This window comes from Cavia porcellus, unplaced genomic scaffold (assembly GCF_034190915.1).
Source record: "Cavia porcellus strain 051 isolate PalLab524CR breed Dunkin Hartley unplaced genomic scaffold, mCavPor4.1 scaffold_11, whole genome shotgun sequence".
NCBI lineage: Eukaryota > Metazoa > Chordata > Mammalia > Rodentia > Caviidae > Cavia > Cavia porcellus.
Window position 1 is genome coordinate 7,681,747 of NW_026947494.1, and position 18,508 is coordinate 7,700,254.

The 18,508-nt window shown below is 44.6% G+C and overlaps 1 long non-coding RNA gene across 1 annotated transcript in view; it reads right to left on the reverse strand.

The window, feature by feature from the left end:
* Window positions 1–2,529: 2,529 nt before the first annotated feature.
* Window positions 2,530–18,508, reverse strand: part of LOC134477982 (uncharacterized) — a 28,777-nt gene continuing 12,798 nt past the window's right edge. Inside the window, exon 3 of the long non-coding RNA XR_010050320.1 lies at window positions 2,530–2,689. This is a non-coding gene — a long non-coding RNA (uncharacterized LOC134477982). The remainder of the gene's footprint in view (window positions 2,690–18,508) is intronic.

Sequence of the window (18,508 nt, forward strand, 5' to 3'; positions counted from 1 at the left end):
TCATGTTCCACTTACAAGGAAGAAACGAATACAGACCCACAGGACCGAGGCCGTGTGTCATTAACAGAAGTGGATTGCTCTGTAAATGGTGCTACAGAAGTTATTTCTCCATGAAGAAAAATAGAAGTCATTCCTATGTCTCCTACAATAACAAATTTCAAGTAGATTAAAAATCCAACTACAAAAAGCAGTACTTTAAAGTTGTTAGAAGAAAGTATGGGTAAATACTACCTTGAGGTAGAAAGAAAATCTTAAGTTGAACAAAAAAATTGACAAATCATAAAGAAATTGATTGATTCAGTAAATTTCCACATAACAAAATGTGTCATTAAAGTGGGAAAGGAAAAAAATCATAGACTGGGATAAATATCAAATCAAATGATCAAGTCTCAGGATATACAAAAAATCCCTATAGACAATATGAAAAACACAATAGAAATATGTCCAGGTCCCAGGAAGCCCTGAAAACTAAGAAACTCACCCATGTTCATGAAAATTAAAATTTTCCAACTGAAACCCCAATGAAATGCCACCTTACACTCCACAGAGTGGCAAACAATGTGCTTCTGTCACTATGGATAGAGGTGTGAATTGCTGACCTCATTAGAGAGCGACTGACAAACGACTGTTAAAAATTGATAAAAATTACCTCCCACTCCCCCTCCATGCCACTCCTGGGTGTGTACCCAGAGAACTCTCGATGTGTGCCCAGAAATTTTAAACAGGGATATTCTGTACAGCTTTGTCAGAAACAGGGAAAAGAAAACATCACACGTTTTATCAACAGGAGGATAGATTTCTTTCAGTGTGGCTCTTTTGTGTCATAAAATACTACAAGATAGATACAGTGCGTAAACTACCAATGTAAGTGTCAATACGATAACTCCCAACACGCAGTGTTGACAGTGAGACAAGCTGCACAGTGACACTGCAGGGTTTCATTCATTTAAATTTTAAAAATGTACAACATCGCATATTAATTTACAGGTTATCAGGCAAGCATTAAAACGTGAGTAAGCAGGGAAAGGAAAGAGAAACAGCATCAGTGCGGGTGCAGACCACATCCTGCAGCTCTACTACCGCGGTTCCTTTTCCAAAGACAGGGAAGAAAACGTGGGCGAAGAGTAGGTGACACCGCTGCCTGCGGCATTCGGGGGAACCGAGTTCCAGGAATGGGAGCGGGCGGTGTGGTGGGTGGACAGCGGGTGGTCAACTTGTAGCACCCAGCTGAACTGAGTCAGCAGGGTGCTGGGTGTGCAGGGCCACCTGGGGATCGTTGATAACAGCAGAACAGTCGGGGAGCATGGGGGGCTGGGGAGTCTCCAGAAGAGTGTGTCAGGCTGGCTTTCCTCAGAGGAACTCAGCTGTTCTCATCATGGGAGGAGCTCAGGACTTTGATGCTGGGAGTGGCTGCAGTTCAACTTGAGGGAGCTCTGGTTCTTCCTCTGAGCATCACTTCCTGGCTCCGGAGGGGAAGACGGTGCCCTGTTGAATCTCCTGGAGAAGTTTGTGGCACTAGCTGATACGAACTCAGGGGGTCTCTGGTCCCTACTTAAAGTGTCGTTTCCTGACTCCAATGCAGATCCTTTATACCACAGGCACACTTTCTAGCTTCCACCGCTGACCTTGGGGCCTTCCCAGCACAGACCCATGAAACAGACTTGCATGAGTCATTGTCACGGGCTCTAGGTCTTCAAGGGGATTCATGCAGGACACTGACGTGGGATCCCAGCCCTCAGCTGGATTCTTTGGGTCTCTAGTGTGTGGACAGATTTCCTGTTCTCTTCTGTATTTTACTTTTTCAGTAACTATTATGAAATAATCCAATAAATTATGTACGCTGTATTAAATTGTTTCCCTTGCAAAGCCCGACTATAACAGGCAGTGAGAGCTAGTGTTTAATGGGACCAGTGTCAGCTTTACAGGGTAAAAGGTCTGGAGGGGGATGGTAGTTATGCAGGCACAAGAATACCAGTGTACTTAAGGGTGCCAACTCCAACTTGTACACTTAAAGATGGTAAAAACAGGCCAGTGCAATGGCACACACCTGGGATCCCAGCAGCTACTGGGGAGGCTGAGGCAGGAGGTCACAAGTTCAAAGTCATCCTGGCCAACTTAAGAAGATACTGTCTCACAATCAAGTTAAATTTTAAAAAGGGCTTGAGTGTTTGCATAACAGAGGCAAGACCTTGAGCTCTAGTATCAAAAAAGAAAGAAAGAAATTAAAAATGGTTAAAATTTTTTGTTATGAATATTTTGACACAATGAAAATTAATTAATATACAATATAATCTATGATATCAGAGCACACAAGTTTTGAAAGGAGGAGGCAGAGAGAGCAGTCACACATGACACAGAGGAGAAAGTTCTAGGTGTTATAGCTCGGACTCCAGAATAAAACCCAAGGAAGCAAGAAATTAAAATTTGGGGAGCAAAAGCTTTATTTTAGGCCAGGCCTGGTGACACAGCCTCCGGTAGCCAATTTGGAGACTGCACGCCCCAGAGACTGAAGAAGGGGATTTTAAAAGCAGAAGAGGGGGAAAAAAATTAAAAACCTGCAGAGCTGTTAAGCTGTTGACTCGTCTGGAAACTGTAAAGCTGTCCACTTAGTGCTGATAACATCAGGCGCCTTTGGTGCCTTTCAAGTTACTCCCATTCTGCAGATAAGCATTATCTCGGAAGAGCACATCTGCAATAACATTCGGAGAGGAAGGTAGAAAGTTAATTATTTTGGGACAGCTTGTTAGCAATAACATGTGAGAAGGGATCGAAAGTTACAAGAAGCTGAAACTTAAGTTTTTGCAAGGATTTGAAACTTAACCCTTTCAGTGCTTACACAACAAGAGGAGGCACATTGGTTAGGGTTAAGCCATAACATTCTTCCTATAGTTTCTTTGAAGTTAAGATTTCTTAAGAACAGCACAATTAGCACATTTTATAACAGGCACTTTTTATGACAGACCACCACCAGGTAGGGAAGGGGGTTACCAGAAACTAAAACCTAAGGTCTTTATGGCTTTTCAGGAAATTGAAACTTACCTAGATAGATAGGGAGGGGAAGAGGGAAGGGGAGGCAGTACGGTGCATTACAGAACAGAAATACAACGAGATTACTTTTTTTGGGGGGGGGGAGAACAAGGTCAGGTAAGGGTTGGGCTAACAAGCCAGTCTCCCTGCATACAAGCAAGTTACCCTTTAAACAAGTTTAAATTAGGAAAACATCCTGGTTTCCTCAGCAGAGAATAGAGAAGTCAAACAGTAATTAACAACCCCTGTTAGCTTATTTTAGCACCACATCTGTTATTTGTAGAGGGCAACAATGGTTAACATATCAATTAGGTAAGATTTTACAATTCTTTACAGAAGAGAGCATTGATTAACATATCAATTAGGTCTCCCAGAGGGAGAAGGAAAACATATATGGTATGGCCATGTTATAGGTAATTTGCTATAATACAAATATAATGAAGCTATTTTTCTTAGAGTACAACACTGGGCACAGATCCACCTGGGGACCCGCCCCACTGACAGCCAGTACTCATCCGCATAATTTGCAGGACACAGAGCAAAGTGAAAACACAGGCTCCTATTCCAACACTGATAGCCCCGTAAGCAGGGAAAAGGCATTCAGGGCACTTCCTGCTTCAGTGTGGTTTTTCCTGATTTCCTTTAGTTTTGAATCTTCGAGTCATTAAATGCAAACTAATTCTACTAGAATATTTTCCTTAATAATGCATTATTTGGGGATTTTTATTTTTATTCATGTCGGTTTGCAATACATAATAACTACATTCATTTTGGGGACTGGTACCTATACATAGGACATCGTAATCATGTGTATCCTCCCACCCTTCTCTCTCCCTCCTTCCCCCAGTCCCCTTTCCAATCTCCAAAACATCTCTCTCCCAATTTCCTACCTTGTCTCTGAAAGGTTTGGCCCAGACAGGACACTGTAGCCAGGAAAGCCACAACCGGAAGCAGGAAGCCCCATCTTGCCCTGCCCCTAGGATGTTACCTGTGACGCCATCTTCCCGCCCCTGGGAATTTACATATGGCGCCAAACCTAGGACCAATGGGCTACCTGTGTATCCCTAATGCCCGCCTTAGGTTCCACCCCAAACCGAGGTTATTTACAGGCCCCCACGCCGCGTGTCCGCCGGAGAGATCGCCGGACGCCAGCGGTGGGGTGCCGGTCATCTCTCTCCGTGTTCTCAGAATAAAGGCCGCTTTTTATTTTATATTTCTCATCTTTTGTTAATATTTTTCATCTTTTGGAAATAACTCTATCATTTGTTGCCCTGACTCGATCGGCAGGCAACTAACTCTTGGGCCACATACCCAGAGTTTCCTCGCCGATAACCAGATAACATCCTGGATTAATCCCGAGCTTTTTCCTCTCCCGAGACGTTCCTGTCGCCAGCCGCCTGCACTCCGCATCGGCCAGACTGATTTCAGGTGAGCACTCCCCGGGAAACTTTTCGCACTGGGCAGCCCCAGTGGAATGTTCTCCCCGTCTGCGTGGGTCTGTGCATTTTCACGTCCTTAGGACCGCCCAGGGCAGGGTTCTTTCTGGGCAAACCTGCGCCCACAAAATCTCTCACGTTCTTTGGGTTCGGATAGCCCAAAGCAGAGATTTTTGGGACCGCCCACACTGAAAGACCCTCACTTCCCTTAAAGCCTTGCGCTTTCACGGGCAAAATTGTTACTGATCCCACGTAGACTCCATTCTTAAATCTCTCAGTGACGACTGGAGTTTACGGTTTGAAACCATAGCCGCCGCGTGGTACCACAAATAAGTGATGACTTTTTCTGGACCTCCGGTTCTTTTTCTTGCCTGAATCAGTCATGGGAAACGTATTTTCTAACTCCCAAAAGACGCCTTTAAAATGCCTAATTTCCAATTTACGTACTCTAAAAATTAAAGGTACCATAAAAACTAAACAACTAACTTTTTACTGCCAGGAGGTCTGGCCAACCTACCCGCTTATCGGCAAGCCTTGGCCCAAAAAAGGAACATTTGACCCCTGCATTCTCAGGAACTTGTACGATTTTTGTCAAGCTGGTAACAAGTTATTAGAACTCCCTTATGTCCAAGCCTTTCTTATTCTGAGAACACGCCCATCTCTCATTAAGTCTTGTGCTCCCGCTGAGATACTTTTAGCTAAGTCTACTGCGCCGCAAACTTTTCCTTCCTGCCATCCGTTTTCCCGGCCACCGCCTGCCTACCACCAAACTCATTCCCTGCTTTTATCTCCCGCCGGACTGCTCTCTCCTCCCCCTATGCCTGATTCTCTCAGCAGCTCTAATCCCTCTCCGTTGCAGATACCTCCCGCTGTGCGATCATCTCCCTCTCCACCTTCCAGGACCCATAACTCTCCCAGCAGCTCTGCTCCTTCTGTTAGCGCTTCCCCGCAGTCTCTGACTTCTCCTGAGAATTCTCTATCCCCTACAGCATTCTCACCGCCTGCCCACCATACTAGGTCTCGGTCGCTATGTCCTTCCAGCAGGTCGCGTGATTGTTTCAGCTTGCGCGGGGAACAGTCGCCATGTTGCAGCCCTCTGCCACGTGGCATGGCGCCGCCATGTTCCGGAGGGCCACATGGCGACAGGGCGCCGCCATGTTCCCAGGCGCCGCCATGTTTTGGGTCACGTGACAGGGCGCCGCCATGTTTCCAGGGCCTTCACTGTCAACAGGCATCTCCTTGTGGCTCCTCTTGTGAACTACAACAGCCGCCCTGTTGCAGTGCACATGACACTTCATTGTGCTGCCGACAGCAGTCCTCTAGCTGCAAGGCACACAGTGAGATGCCATCTGCCTATGTTTCCCAGGGTGACCGGCAGCAGCTCTGTAGCCGCTCTACAGATGATTGCTCACATGCGCCTACCGGAAGGATGGCTGCTCAAGGGCCCTCTGCTCCAGAATCTCCTCAGGCTCTGCTACCGCTTCGGGAGCAAGCTGGCCCCAAGGAGCTTGTTAACATCCATGTGCCTTTTTCCCTTTCTGATCTATCTCAGATTACCCTTAAATTAGGTAGCTTTTCTGTTGACCCACAGAATTATATCAGGCAATTTAAATTCATTACTAATTGTTATGATTTACATTTTAAGGACATTTATAATGACTCTGGGCCTATAGCTGTGCCAGAGCAGGACAAGCATACTAACTATAACAAACTTTTAAAACAGGTCCAGAAGGCTAATCAAAACCCAGCTGTGTTCCTTTCTAATCCTCGCGCCCTGCAAGCAGTTCCAGCTTTGCTCGCTGTGTCAGGCCGCCTCCCAGCCCCTCCCCCATGCGCCGTCCCAGCCCCTCCCTCCCCTGTGTGTCGCCGTCGCCGCCGCTGCCACCTTACACGTTTCCGGGGGCAGTCCGAGCCCGCCCCTGCGCGCTACATCCCAGCGCTTGCCCCACCCACTGGGCGTGCTCTGCCGGAGTGCCGTGAAACAGCAGCTCAGCGGCTCTGCTCAGGCATGCTTTTTTATTACAATTTGGCTCCGCTCAAAAGATGCTTTTTTATTACAATTCTCAAACCATTTAATCAAGGTTATTGGCCACCTGATAATTTTACCAGCCTTGTTTATCAATCAAAGCCTTCACCAATCTCCTGTTTAACAACTAAGGTTATAAATTCCTTTTTGCTGGGAACCACTAGCTCTATTTCAAGACAAGGGTTTTCTTTAAAGTTTTATTTTATTTGTCTTGGTTCATACTACTGCAAATAACAACTTTAAAAGTAAATGTGTTCAGAATTTGACAGTATTAGATCAGTTTTGATTGATTTATTCATAAGATTGCTAAACCTTTACTGCAAAATGTTTCCATTAAAGCCTTGTTTGGTAGACTAAAGCTTTGTTAATTCTACGTGTCACCCTAAAAAAAAAAGCGATATGCCATCCAGATAAAGCCTGCTCTCTAATCTAAAATGCCAATATTAAATTCCTACATACTTACTTAATTCTACTATAGTCCAAATCCCAAACAAAAAGGCAAAACTTGACCTTCAAACCTTATAGAGATCTTAATATGGTTTTTTATATTTTTAACACTTGTGACACTTGGAGTTCTGAGACAGGTAAACCTACACAAGGTGGAGCTGCCTGCCCCCTCCATGGACCACGCTCAAATGCAGCAGAAGATACTGTGCAAGAAAATGCCCCATCCTGGCATTCTTTGAGACCTTACTCCAGGGCTACTGGACTGTCCTAGCCACCAGAGAGTGGGTAAGCCATCCTAAGTTCTAGCCCTCATAGGAAATGTCGACACTGCCAGATTCGTCACCGACAGAAAACCCGCTGCTGAAGACTGAGAAGACTCAGGGCCAGCAGCCCCCTTTGTGGGTGTCCGTCTCGGATTCCAAGTCGCACTAAAGTCTCAGGTAAGACATTCTCTATATTTGTGGACATAGAGGCCATATATACAGAGTTCTTCCTGAGTATTCAGGCTACTATATTAAGTCCTCAATCTCTATCATGGGGTATTGATGGTCAACCTATGCCATTTATAAATAAAAACAGGGCCTATTTTGTGTAGGTCCCAGTCCTAAATCTTAAAATGCCTTTTATACAGGCTGACTTAGACACACTGAGGCCTCAACAGCTTCCACCTGTTGTTGCTGGTGGACCCTTCCTCAGTGATATAGACCACCCCCTTCCTTTCTTGTTCACCAATTTGTCAGACAACCCTGGTCAAGACTCTCAGATACATTTTTGTCTTCTCACTTGGTTTATACTTTTTCAGGATACATAAAAGCCTTTCTCATACTTGCTAAAGTTCTGTTACAGCAAATCATTCCAAGGACTACAACCAGGTTACAGCGACCCATGCCTAAATCAAAGTTGCTGGACTCCCAGCCCTAAATCTCATCATTCTGAGTGGTCATCTCATCTTCTGTCGCCTACTCGTCTCCGTCTCACAAAGGCCTCGCAGCCACAGTTAACAGGCTAAGTCATGTTTTGTTATCCACTTTGGTTCCTAATTTCTTACATTCTATTAATGATCATTTTTACAGCAGGACTCTTTAGCAGTATTGCCTACAGACTCCAACGTCATGCATACCAGAGACAAGCCTTACCAACATACCGTCTTAACATTTGTGCTTTCAGATGGGGGAGTAATCACCTCTCATAACTCTACTCCTCCTAACCCCACGTTTAATTTTCAGAATTCTGCCTTACCGTGGAAATGTTTCTACCTCAACATGGTCCTGATAGAATGATAAGTCTAAATCAAAGGCACCTTTCCTTCTACCTCACCTGGGTCCTTAAATATGACAGTGCCATGTCTCCTCATAACATTTTGTCTCTTTGTTTTTCCAGTCTGACATACGTGCATTCACCAGTGAAGCTGTCCTGGCCAAAACACCTGGCACCGGCGTCTACCTGGGCATCAACCTTCATCCCGTCGACTCCCTTAGGCTCCAGTACAGCGCCCTTTGCCAGCAGGAAGTAGTTAAAGAGAGAAATCTTCGCCCCTTTTCATAATAATAACCATAAGACGGGATATGAAAGGTTTGGCCCAGACAGGACACTGTAGCCAGGAAAGCCACAACCGGAAGCAGGAAGCCCCATCTTGCCCTGCCCCTAGGAAGTTACCTGTGACGCCATCTTCCCGCCCCTGGGAATTTACATATGGCGCCAAACCTAGGACCAATGGGCTACCTGTGTATCCCTAATGCCCGCCTTAGGTTCCACCCCAAACCGAGGTTATTTACAGGCCCCCACGCCGCGTGTCCGCCGGAGAGATCGCTGGACGCCAGCGGTGGGGTGCCGGTCATCTCTCTCCGTGTTCTCAGAATAAAGGCCGCTTTTTATTTTATATTTCTCATCTTTTGTTAATATTTTTCATCTTTTGGAAATAACTCTATCAGTCTCCTTTATCTTGCTCTTCAAATTATTCATACTCTGAGTTTCTCATGTAAGAGAAACAATGCAATATTTAAACTTCTGTATCAAATTTATTTCACTTTGCATTATGGTTTTGAGATCCACCCACTTTCGTACAAGTGACAAAAATGTATCTTTCTTTATGGCTGAATAGTACTCCAGTGTGCACACAGACCACATTGTCTTTATTTACTTATCTATTGCTGTTGCAAGCCTGTTTTCATAATTTAGCTATTGTGAATTTGGGTATTGCATGTTTCACTGCCATACAATGACTTTAACCCTTTTGAGAAGATCCCCAGGTGAGATACACCTGGGCCAAATGGACTTCCCTCTTCAGTGTTCCAGGGACTCTCTGGGCTTATTTCTATAGCAATTATACTCCCTTACACTCTCACCAGCAGTGTAGAAGAGCTCCTTTCTCCCCAAGTCCTCCCCAGCATCCGCTGAGGCCTTGGTGAAAGCCTTTTTTTCTGCAGGGAGATGGAACCCCAGTGCTCTTTTGATTCAGCTCTCGCCAGTGGTCAGAGACAGAGCCCGAGGCAGGCAGCATGCCCAGCCCACGAGGCCAACGCAGGCTTCCTGAGGATAGGAAGGGCATGCTGTTAGGAGGGGCTGGTATAACAGCAGCTCCCTGCTGAGCAAATTTTTTCCACCCTTCTCCTGGGCCCACAACCTCCCCTGAGGCAATGGTCTCACTCCCCATCTGAAAATGCGTCCGCTTCCTTCCCAGTCCCACCCTTGGGTCCTGGTCCACAGGTGCCCTCAGACCTGGGGGTAGAAGGCTCCGATTTGCAACCTCTGGAGAGCAAGAAAAGGAGTAAAAAGGTAACCCCTGCTTTTGCTTAATTCACATGAAAAGCGCAAGAGGTCACAAACACACACACACACACACACACACACACACACACACACACACCGGCTCTCATCATGCCAGCAAAGAGGGACACTTACTATTCTTCCCCGCTGTGCATGGCGGTGGGGCCCTGTGATGACTGACACCTGTATACACAGCATAGTGATAACATCAGGGTACACAGCATTTCCATCTCCTTCGGATTCCATCTATTTTTTATTAAAATGTAAAACTCATACACAGTTACAAGGTACTGCGTGATATTTAATTACAATGTGCCCTGATTAAATCAGGGAACTGTTTCTTCCTCCCTTTTTTTTTCCTTTTGTTTAATTTGCAATCCTGGGGGGTTGAACGCAGGACCTTTGCACTGAGCTACATGCCCAGCCCCTTTCTATGTTTTATTCTGAGGCAGGGTCTCTCCAAGAGAGCAGAGCTGGGCTTGGATTTGCCGCCCCTGCCTCAGGGCACGGGCGTTACAGACTGATGTTTTCTTTCCCTCTCTGTTTTCTGTTTCCATACTCTCAACCACAGGTGGGATCTAGAAGAGCCGACCTCATTAAAGCTGACAGAGAATGGTGGTTCGTAGGGTCTGGGCAGAGGTGGGAGAAGCTGGCCGGCAGGAGCTGAGTGACAGGGGACAGGAAAGATTTGCGCTGGGGTCCTGCTGCTCAGTACAATGGCTATGAAAGTCATGATATGCTGTAGATTTCAAGCAAGCTCAAGAAAGGGTTCTGGATATTTTTACCACAAAGTAGTAGTAAATATGTGAGGGGAAAGATAACCTCTACTGACCTGAACATAATATAATGTGTGCATGTATTGAAACATCACATGGTGGCCCACAAATATGTACAGTTTGTATTTGTCAATTAAAAATGAATGTTAAAAGATTGCTAACTACTTAATAGGACTGCATACCCATCAGATGATTCTAGTGAGGAAACAGTAAAAAATACAATGTTCTCTCCTCCCTGTTCCTTTCTATTTTTTTAATCTCTTCCTGAAATTTAAAACAAGTTAGAAAAAGGGAATCTGACCTTTCTGTACACTATCTTAGAATAATGTCTGTTAGCCTTTTCAAAGGTGAATTTCTACATCCATTTGTACTACCTAAGCAGACACCCCAGAGGATAAATGTAGAAACTAGATTGAGATCGAAATGCTTCTTTGTCTTATTTTAATATAAGATTACTTAAATTTCAAATCCATTTGTTTTATCTTACCGAAGTGTCTAGTGTCTTGGTTGGTAAATTCTAGAGATTGTTTTAGCTTTTATCATATCTCCTCTCTAATTAAAATAGAATAAAACTAAATGGGAGTCATCGTAGTTTTCTGTTGCTATAACAAAACACCCAAAACTGGTGCTTTATAAAGTAAGACGATAATTTAGTTCATGATTCCAGTGGCTTGAAAGGCCAAACCCCACAGTGCCAGGATCTCAGCAGGACCTCTGGCTTCATCCCAACATGGTGGGTGAGTGGTGCGTGCGGAAGGTGCAGGCAGTGGTTAGGGCTTTCTAGAGGAGCAGAACCCATAGAAAGCACGTGTCTAATTATGCAAGGGGATCTATGATCCTCACAGGATCAGAGGAACAGAATCCCACAGCTTCTTGGCCAAGAATGTGGAAGCTCACAGCAAGAGGCCTGGAGGCTCCCTGAACGGTCACCAGTATCACTCTGCACTAGAAGGACAAGGAAACAGGAGACCTGGAGACTGATGTCCAGAGGTGACAGCAGCCAAGGACGGACCCACTCAGGAAGGAAGAGGGGTGCGCCCCACAACAGGGAGCTCCTCCTCCTTCCCACGTTCATTCCATCCAAGCTGAAAGCCTGTTGCTTGGTGCCATCCACATCCACGGCGAGTCTCCCTTGGCTTTGCTAAAGCACCACACAAACACAGCCAAAACTATCCTCACTCCTCTGCTGGTGACCCTGCCCAGTCAAGTTGACACATTGTGACTCAGTGGCACAGAACATGTGCCCGAGAACCTGCCTTGACAATGAAACCCATTTGAAAACAATCTGTTCTCCAAGAAACAGCAGGCACGTGAGACCTGACCGGCTCCTGAAAGAAAACTCTCACCCCTGTCAGGAGTGGTGCCCCTACACAGTCACCGCCATTGGGCTCCCTTGTGTACAGGCTCTGCCCAACATCACCACACTAGGGACCAAGCTTCTGGTTCAGGACCTTTGGGGACCAACCAGGGGGCTCCATGACCTCCTGGGAATTAGATCTGCTCACTTAAGTGTGCCAAGGTTCTCAACTTTGTCTGGACATGGGGAACCTCTAAGGATGCCCTCCTTGGCAACCACTTGAATTCCAGTGACAGAACCCAAACTGGCTTCAATACCATCAGCTCTAAAAATTCTGTCTTCCACTCTTCACAATCCCAGATTAGTAACAAAACACCGTAACAAGGTTTACCCACACAGCAGGTATTTCAACTCTACCGTAAAACCTTCCGTAATTATTCCAACATGAATTCCCTTCTTCCTCCTTTAAATTGCCATAGTATTAAATATAATTTCAGTGTTTGGCCAGTTTTTAAAGTGTTATGAAACTAACATTCACCAATACATCCAATTGTGTTTGGGAGCCTAGTGTTAATACCACTCCTCTACTAGTCACTAACTGTTACACTGTAATAAAGGGAAATTTCGTGGCTACTTCTGATATGTCCACAAGAAAACACTGGCGATGTTTTACTTTGCCCGTATATAATATTTCTGGCCTTTCCAGTTACATGTGTCAATAATTCTACCCCCCTTTTTTTCCATAAGTAGATGTGAGCTGGGGTTTTTTCTCTGAAAAAGGCAAGAGACCCAAATTCTCCAACTCCCATCTCTGTTCTGTTGAGTCAGTGGTACCAGGAACCTCACACCTCTGTCCTCTGAGCCATTCTCAACTGGAACCCTCATCATCCAGTCTCTCCTGGCCCTGGAGAATCCTTCCATGCTCCTCGTCAGTCCCTCTGCCTTCAAACTCTACCTCAGCAGCTGTTATGGGTTGAGACTGGTGGTCAGCTTAACGCCAGCTGGATTACATCAGCATGCATTAAGCAAACATGCTCCACATGAGGAGGGTTGCAGGATAAACAGGTGGAGAAGAAGGGAGGTGTTAAGGGTTGAGGCATTAAGGAGGCATTGTGGGTTCTCCTCCGAGTTGCTGTCTGAGCTGTTGGTTCTCCTGGAGAAGCTTTGGTCTTCACATCGAGCATTGCTTCCTGGCTCCGGAGGGGAAGACATGTGCTGCTTGGTCTCCAGGATGAACTCATCACGCTGCTTCCTGGCACGTACCCGACTGTGCTTGTCATCGGAGGAGCTCGGGGCCTCCGTGTCACTGACAGCTGTGGTGCCTTTCAGGATAGCCCTGCTCTTTGTTGTGAGTGTGACTTCTTGGCTCCAGCATAGAACACTCATCCCACTAGCACAGCTCCTTCATCCTGCTGGCATAGACTTTCTGGCTTCCACCGCTGACCCTTGGGTCTTCCCAGCACGGATTCGTAAAAGAGACTGGTGTGAGTCCTTCTTGTGGGCTCTGGGCCTCCAGTTGGACTCGTGGAAGGCATTGTCCTGAGCTCTGGATTTTTATCTGGACTCATGTGGGACATTGCTTTGGGGTTTAGGCCCTTGACTAAATAATCTATGTCTTTGGTGGTGTGGATAGATTTCCTGCATTTTCCTGTGTTAACTTCCGGTGACCATTATAAAAATATTATAAACTCCATGTCCGAATCCTAGTTGTTCTCTGTGTATCACCCCTGACTACAACAGCAGCCTTCCCATCTTACTCAAGGACAGTAGCCACTTCTAAGAAGCTTAAGGGAAAAACTGTATTATATGCTATCATAATATGGTTGATTTAAGTTCCCAAAAAGATATATCCAAATATTAACTCCAGACACCAGCTGCCATCTGGGACACTTCCCACTGATAACCACCATGGGCTGGGAAAAAGAGCAGCCATCCCCACGCCAGCACACTCAGTGGCCACCATCTGATACCCGTAACCAGCACTGGCCAGGAGAACCTCATCCTCCAGCCAGTCATCCTCCAGAGAAATTGTAGCCAAACCCAGCAAGTGCCTGAAACCCCACCACTCGCTTGTCCAGAAGAACCCAGGAAAATGTCAAGATGAAGAAGCAAAAGACAGTCTCTGGCCTCCAACCCATGCAGAGAAAGTCCAGGAGATGTAAACACAGAAGAGATTGGGAGTCGCACACCTAAAGTTTCTGAAGTCATGGCAACTGAAGTAAAGACACAGCTTTATGGGGCTATAAAAAAATTAGATCAGAAATACTATCTCAGGTAAAAGAAGGAATGAAAACATAATAAAAGAATTGCTGAGCATCTCTAAAGATTAAAATAGAGGAGCATTTAAAAAATAGAGGAGCATAGGAAAATGAGGGAAACCTTGGATGAACAATATAAGAAAGATTTAGAATGCATGAAATAGATTCAGAGAGATACCCAGGAAATTAAAGGAACCATTGAAAGCTGGCAAAACCACTTGAAAAAACTGAAGATAAATTTTTAGACATTGAAGACTAGTGATTGTGAAAGGAAAGATATCTTTAACAAAGAACCAGGAAATAATAATTCAGCATTTGCAGGAAAATGCAAAGAAAAATAATGTCAGAGGGATGGGTGTCAATGAGGGGGTAGAGGTCAACACAAATGAGATAAAAATCCTATTTACAGAAGTAATGGCAGAAAACTTCCCAAGCATGGGAAAAGGATGTGACATTCAGATAAGTGAGGCTTACAGAACTCCATTAGCCATAACCAAAATGAATCTACACTTACACATATAATAATGAAGACCTCAGAAATTCAGCACAAGAACAGAATATCAAAAACTGTTGGAGAAAAGAAACATATTACTTATAAAGGAAAACCTGTCAGATACACAAAGACTTCTCAGCACAAACCATCAAGACAAGACAAGATAGGAGTGAAGTATTTCAACTCCTGAAACAAAATGACTTCCAACCCAGATCAATGTACCCTGCAAAACTATCTTGCAAAATTAATGGAGAAACAAGATACTACCTTGACAAAAAACAACTGAAGGAATTCATGACCACCAAACCAGTCCTATAAAGAACACAGCAAATACCACCAATAAAAAGAAACACAGGCAGAGTGGATCAGGAGACACTATCTGTCAATATGCTTTACATAAGAAACACATTTAACTTGAAAGGACATTCATACACTGAAAGTCAAAGGAGAGAAAACAATGCTCTATGTGACAGGGAATCAGAAAAAAGTAGGGGTAGCTTACCCACCAACTACAGAATGGACAAGAAAGATATGGCATTTTTATACAATGGAAAGCCACTCAGCTATAAAGCAAGATAACCTCAAGGCTCTTGTGAGTAAATGGATCCAACTTGAGATCATGCTCACAGGTAAAATGGTTCAGAATCCCCTGGGAGAACATCATGTTGTCTCCCTCGTATAAAAAACTATAGGAGTTAGAGGGATCCAAAATGCACAATAGGTATTACGAAGTTGAAAGAGGAAGAAATGTCTAAAAAGGGAATGCAGTAGCCATTGTTAATCTATTATCTTGTTTTGAAGCCCTGTATTGTTTTCATTGTTTTGTTTTATTTTATTCTGTTTTGTTTGACTTTATTACATTTTTGGCACAGGCAACTATTTCAAAGATAACAAAATATATTATGGTAGGCATTATTAATTTCCTATTATTTTATTTTGAAGCCCTGTATTGCTTTCATTGTTTTGTTTTTGATTGATTTTATTGTATTTTGTTTTGTTGGATTTTATCATGTCTGATGGTAGAGGCAGTTACCTTGAAGGAAAAAAGAGGCATTATGGTAGCCATTGTTGATTTCCTATTATTTTGTTTTGAATTCCTGTATCACTTTCACTGTTTTATTTTGATTGGTTTTACTCTGTTTTGTTTTGTTTGATTTTATTAGGTCTGATGGTATGGGCAGTTATCTTGATGATAACAGGAGGCATTATGGAAGCCATTGTTGATTTCCTTTTGTCTTGTTTTGAAGTCCTGTATCACGTCCATTGTTTTGTTTTGATTGACTCGATCCTGTTTTATTTCATTTGGTTTTATTCTCTTCAAAATTAAACAAATATATATTAACACCAGTGTCTATGAATGTGACCTATGTGTAAACTGGGTCTTTACAGAAGGAATCGGGTTAAGATGACATCATTAGAGTGCACACAAACCCATCGTGACTGGTGTCTTAGTAAAGAGAGAAGAGACACAGGGAAATGTCACCTTAGAGCCCAGATGCAGACAGGAGTTGCAGCCCTGCAAGCCAAGGAATGCTGATGGTTACTGATCATCACACAAGTCAGGAGAGAGGTTCAGAGCAAGTTCTCTCCCCAGAGCCCTCAGAAGGCATCAACCCCCAAAACACCATCATTTTGGACTTCCAGCCTCAGGACCGTGAGAGGACGCTCTTCCGCACTTCTGTTACTTAACCACCCCCTCGGTGGCACCTTGTTGTGGAAGCCCTAGGGAATGCATATGCAAGGACAATGGTTGGCTTGTGATTCCCAAAGGTAGTGCAAACTTGTCCTCAAGTGTGACCGAGGTCTGGCACCAGACTCTGGACTCTTTCCCTTACACATCTGCTTCATTCTTCAGTCACTCACCAAGACCCTCCAGGGGGTGAGACATTGCCTGCCACATCAGGTTTGTTTCTTAAACCTTTGCGCCAGAGACAAACTGATTCAGCACTCTAAACCCTAGTTAAAACCCCTAGGGAAGGGCTCAGGACGGCTCATGAGACCCCTTGGGCCAATCAGGGAGGAAGGTGATGCTGTACAAAATGATTGCTCAAGCAAATATGTCAGAGGACATCTTCTAGAAGCTTCCAGAAGAAGAAAGGTTCAACGCTTAGACATCAACTTCATTTTTACTCTCTTCCTCATGTTCAGTTTTTCACAAGTGTCCTCTCTTAGAAATCTCTTTCTCGGGGCTGGGGATTTAGCTCAGCGGCATAAGCACCTGCCTTGCAAGCAGGCGGTCGTGAGTTCGATCCTTGGTACCGATAAAAATGAAAAAGACAAAAAATAAAATAAAAATAAAAATAAAAAGAAATCTCTTTCTCTTACACACATACACACACACTCACATCCTTGAAGTTCTTTGTTTTCTAAGTATTATTAAAAGAAACATCCAACCACACAAGGACAACTGTCCATTCTATAGCATGTTACTAGTCTTAATTTCCTATTAGGACAATGAATACACGCTCAGAGTTTCATCAGTCAGATAGTGGAATTCTATGTGGTAAAAGCCCCTTGCAACCGCACTACTCAGAAGTGTGTGCAGGAGTGTTCCTTCCATCACGATTTGATTCAACAACTTCTGTGAGTTGTGGGCTGCCTGCCCCTGTTCCTGGCTGTGGTCCAGGTCTCAGCTCAGCACCATCAGAGGGTCTGTCGGGACTCGGCCTCTTCGATTCAACTCTTCACGCTCTTTTGTTGCCAGTGGCAGTGAGTGAAGCTGATGCTGTGGCTCTGAGGTCCAGCCTGGTTCTGATCAATCACTGCACACGGTCCTTGACTTGCTTGGGGCAGCCGAGCAGAGAGGCATGAATGGTTTTAAAAGAATCCATCACTGCTCCTGACAAATTAACTTAAAACATGTTCTTCTGGCAGTGGTTCGATAGCATTGCCTTTGAACACAAAGCACAGCTCAGTGATTGATGGGCATCTTGTGAGGTCAGTTCTGCTCCTTTAATTAATGAAGGGCAAACTCCAAAATATTCAATTAATCGATTGCATTCTACAATACTATGCAATCGAATTCTATGACCATTTTGGAAATTTTCCCTACCTTTAGTATTGGTTAGATCCATCAAGACAGACAAATTCCTAAAAATCTTAAGGACCTTAAATGTTATCTCTCATCTATGCTAGTGATCTTTTGTGGAGTGGCTGAGACCCCACTCCATAATATCTGCATTCAAGGACACAGGCTGACAGACTTGCCACCATCCATCCAGATGTCACAGATTATAGTGACAGAGGATGGGAACATTGCAAATTGTGCCTTGGCTCTGAAGAGATTCTGTCTAGAAGAAATACCTGCCACTTCTGCTCAGATCCCATTGGCTAAGCAGCCCACATGATCATGCCCCTATTCAGGACTGGATCAGAGGGGCCAAAAACTCAATTCTACCATGCTGGAATCCTAGTTAAAAGTCTTAATGATAACTACAGTCCACCCCTTCAGGCCACCCAACATCCAGTTTAATTTTCTTCCCTTAAACAAAATTCACTGATTCTCTCCCCAGAAGAGATATCTCAAAAGTGCTGCCCAGACATGGATCAGGTATCTCTTGGTGATGCTCACTAGTGTCTCCATTGTCCCAGGGCAATCATAGAAACAGCTAGGGTTGGGTTGCAGAAACAATGGAAATTGATTTCTTATCATTCTGGAGGCTGGAAGCCTAAGGCCAAGGTTTTCTCCTAAGGCTGGCAGAGGGCCTTCTCCTCACTGGGTCCTCATGGCCTTTCTTCTGTAAGGATGCATCTTGGTGTCTTCTTTTCATGCAGACATCAGTCCTGTCGGACTAGGAACCACTCCTATGATGTATTTATCCCCAATTACCCTGTTAAGGCCCTGTGAGTGCAACCACACCAGAGGGTAAGGCTTCAACACATGAATTTTGAGGGGCACAGTTCAATTCATTCCACAGCAAGAGATGATACACAGTGACCAGAGCGGGCCTGGATATGATTCCTCTCATTCAGAAGGCCAGGA